This window comes from Solea senegalensis, linkage group LG2 (assembly GCF_019176455.1).
Source record: "Solea senegalensis isolate Sse05_10M linkage group LG2, IFAPA_SoseM_1, whole genome shotgun sequence".
In the NCBI taxonomy this organism is placed as follows: Eukaryota; Metazoa; Chordata; class Actinopteri; order Pleuronectiformes; family Soleidae; genus Solea; species Solea senegalensis.
Genome location: NC_058022.1, coordinates 16,762,914 through 16,767,604, shown reverse-complemented (window position 1 = coordinate 16,767,604; position 4,691 = coordinate 16,762,914).

The following is a 4,691-nucleotide window of genomic DNA, read 5'->3' as shown; positions in this document are numbered from 1 at the left end:
CCACTGTCCACAATTATCATTAATGTCTTGATACTGAAACTCAGAACAAACGCAACAGATCCACATTTCAAGCAGCACACAACCCACGCTGTGCAAAACCTTAATTAAGAGCAGCTGCAACATTAGACAGGATAGGAATTACAGGTCAAGAAAGGTGCTGCCCAAAAGATTAGTTTTGCACATTAAAAGTCACTGAGCAACATAAACAAATGGATTCTCAACCTGTCAGACCATGCGACACACCTTAGCCATCTCCACTGGCCTGGCATTTCATTACACAAACAAAAATATATTTGACTACTATACCCCGTCTCCTCTGTTATCAAACAACAAAATTAGCACACTGGAGAGAATATGAACCAGATTGTGTTCCTGAATTACCCCACCTCGCACTGGTGTCATTCCAATGGAATTTTAAACACACTGGTGGGCAACTACCCAATTAAATATACAGGCCCAGAACAATATACACACTCGTCCTCATACTATCACACAGAGGGAAAAACTCACATGTGGCAGTATTTAGCCTAATCATGTCCAAGATGCACTGAAAACTGTGCTACTTTATAGCATTCACTATTCCCTCGAGTCAGAGCTCTGCACATTTCTGCTTTAACTTCTCTTAGGTTTCTCCAAAACTATGCATGCTTTACAACCTTTAACCCAGTTATTGCCCTCAAGGTAATATGCTGAAAGCATATAGCGTACTGCCATGTAACCTATGCAAAATGCAATCTGCCGGGCAATCCTGTATATATCCCAATGTTAGAGACACAAATAAATCCCACCCTGACTCCTAACACTATCTTTTCAAGAAAGGAGACATGGATAATTTATTATTGTCACAGCTTTGTATTAGGTGTATAATAGCTGCTCTCAAATGACTAAGTCTACTAGAATTTACGTAGAGTACACTGTACATTTAAGGCATGTCATTTGTTTCCATTACATTCATGATGATCAGAGATGAGTCACAAGCAAAAAAACCATTCACCCCGTGTTTGAGTAAAAGCAGTGACTCAAATCCTGTCGAAAAAGAAGGTAAGTTCAGTTACGGTACACAATGTGGGACTATTTGGGATATTATAAAATCACAAATACTGATAAAAGAAGAGTGATTTGAAAACAAAATAAAAGGTTACTAACAAAAAAATACTAACATGTTAGTACACCTAGCATTACAGTACAAAACACGGAAGAAGCAGAGAGGTACGAACTATATGGGATGCCTTTGCTGTGTTGTGACTTATCCAATATATAAAGGCAAACACAAATCATCAACATTCCTATAATCAAACTGAAAAAAACAGGACTCATTGAATCCTGATCGATATAAAAGCAGCAGCTCAATATTTTATTGGGAATTACCTGGTGAATACTACACTTTGTACAATAAAAAATAAATATAATACACAACAACCTAAACCATGTGATCTGATTAGTGTTGTTTTTGTGTTATTGTTCAGACTAGAGTTACATGAAGCCAGTAAGAACATGAAGTCATACCCAAGTCTACTATTTAAAAGACATAGAAAAACATCCACACACTGGTGATATGAGTCATTATTGCTGACATTTAAGGTGCAAAAAGAACCCAGTTTTGATTTACAAATATTAAATTCAGACACTTCAGCTGATTTGTATCTGGTTTAACAAACCACTACAGTTTTTCGGCAACATTTATGTTGTGACAACAAGACTAGCAACTGGGGTGACCATCTTCGAATAAAAGATGAAATTGGAATAACAGGAGTTTGTACAGTTATTCATATTTTCCACACATGGCTATTTATGCCATTGGGAATGGTCTCCTTCAAACTGAAATAGTTTATAATTAAAATGACTTTGTGAAGCCCAATGCGATATCTTCAATGTCATTTTCTGTCAGACCAATGAATTTTTTTGTAACTATTAAATAGTACAAAGAAAAGCATAAAAATACCCCTGCCATGCACACCTATTAAGTTCATCTTAAAGTAGGCAGGTTATGAATCTTTTCTTCTTTTACATCAGTAAAAATTATTAACAATATCGACTTACTAATAGACTAATCATTACAATTCTAAAAAATTGAACCCTTCAGTAGGTTTTCTAATTCACTAAGGTGAAAGAATGACAGTCTACCTGTAGAACATAAAGGACTTGACATGCCAGGGGCTCACTCTCTACACTGACAATTCAGATGGCGATCACTTGATAATATTTGTCACCGTTGATTGATCCATATAAATGCCTCAAAAAAGTCAGACTAAAACCAAGAGCTTTGAATTGTGTCACGTAAATTCTAAATTCACAAAGCCTCCATTTATACCTGGTGTTCACATCAAGGTCTGATCACTTTCCAATCACGGTCATCCCCCCTTACATCACCCTCCCACCCTTCTTCTGCAAAGATTTCCAGACTACAGCGTCACACACTGCACATTGCCATATCAACAACGACAACGATAGCCACACGTTAAGTTGTACCATTGTGTGGACTCTGCCTCTCATTCTGAAGTCGTCTTCGACAAGCGGGAAACCGACGCTTTCACGTTAGCTCTGCACGAAGCCACCAATGTATTTCTGCTCAAGTAGCTGTTGTGGGTGGAGCGGAGACACATTGGAGATGCATAGCATTTACGTCACCTCCCGAAGTGGTTTGGCAGATTGGATAACAATCGGTTCTTGGGTGTATTTACACCTGTACTTAAAAGTGGACAGGCGCTATTCAACCTCAATCTCTCTTTCTTCCAGTTGGTGAACCACATGGACAAAAAAAATTTATATAAAAACTACGGGAGATGTAGTGGTCAAAATGCAAAGGACAATAGATTTACATACCATCACCATCCAGTGCTTGTGTCTAGTTAAATTGCGATTGAAAACCTTTAAAACTTAAAAATGTGGTGTTTCCTTTAAACCTTAGGTGGTCAGCATTATGTCATGTTAAGGGTTGAAAGGTTCCTGAATTCATGGTAACACAGTTAAGTCTGTGACAACCAAAAGCACTGTTTCGAAATATAAATATCATTAAAAAAGCATACTTTGAAAAACTCAGTGAATATTGTTCAGTATCAGCCAAACGTGGGTTTGTGGATTAACGAAAACATGGCAAAAACTGGCAAAAGAGCTGGAGAATTGAGATGACTAATAATAATTATATTAGTAATAACAATAAAAACATTTTAGGCGTGTATCAGTTGGTTTTGAACATTTTCAATACTACTGTGACAGAAAAGGTAACCAAGCTCATTTTGATCACTAGAACTATGATTTTACATACTCTTTCATCTGTAATCATAGTGCTATTATAAACTAGGCTAACTAGTAGCATGAAGCTAAAGAGGCCCTCTGCTTAGCTAGGGGATTTTAGCACTGATAGTTGAGGTGACTTCAGGTCATCGCAGCAGACCCCCCAGGCTCTACCAGAGAGCATCTCTGTCTGTGATGACCCCTCCCCTCGAAGCAGCCCATCATTGCCATAACTGTCAATCACAGTGGCGGATCATGAAAGCAGATTGATAGGTACATTCTGGCGCAGCCAGACACATCCCAGAGGACCCTGTATGTGCAACAATCCCACCACAGATCACCACGGGAGACCAAGACCTCCTACACTGAAAAGATATTAAATGTTCTATTAGAAAAACACATTCATATTTATAGCTTCAACTGCTTGGAAAGGCACACTGGGCTGTAACAGCTTACTGGTTAGAGCTGGTCCTTAGAGTCAGGAAGTATTTGTTTTGAAATAAAGTTGTCCTTTCTTATTTTTATCTAAATGTCTTTCTTACAGATGGCTGGTTTAAAATGGTTAGCTTTGAAATGTATCTAATTAATTAATTAATAAATAAATAAATAAATAAATAAAAAAATATTCTTGCTGAACATGCCCATAGGCAGGAACAACTTTAAGATGAGTAATGGATAAAAACGAATAGTAATACCCCATAAATGTCTTGTTTTATTTTATTTTGCAACATCACCATTTTCTATCCATCTTTGATACTTTGCTGTATTATTGCCTGTGGTTTTATCTTGTTAACCATGTAAACCACTTTGTAACAAAGACAGCTTCAGTAGACTGGTCACATTAGGCTAAGGTCACTATAGACTGATGCTGATCTGATGTAACAAGTCCCATCACTACTTATTTCAGAGGCATGCCCATGATGAAAGCCAAATCTTAGTTTGAACCTCATCTGACCTTAACATATACAACTTAAATCTAGTAGCTTTACTATAAACTAAGGAATGTAAACATGCATCCTGTCAACAATATCATGGGTCTTCTGTGGGAAATGTCAAAATTTACTGTACATAATTGTGCATCATAATTTTATGTACAGTACTTCACTAATGTTAGTGTTGCCAAGGCCCGAGTAGTGGTAAGCACTTAGGTAATTACAGCTTTATTGCATTATAGCAATATCTCAACAACCTTTCCAAAAAAGAGTAATATACACTTGCAAATCTACTGTGTTAGATTAAGGCAAAAAAATAATGATCAAAAACAAAGACGAGCTTATGACTGTACCTTTGATATCTGACTGTAAGGAGGACTAGTTCAGGAAACTGAATTCATTAATTTATTTTGATGGTATATGCCTTAATCAAAAGATTCAGAATGAGAAAAAATGAAATGAATGAACATCAAAATGTATACAGAGTGAATATTCCCATTACAAGCAGAAAATAGTGGGTCTCCT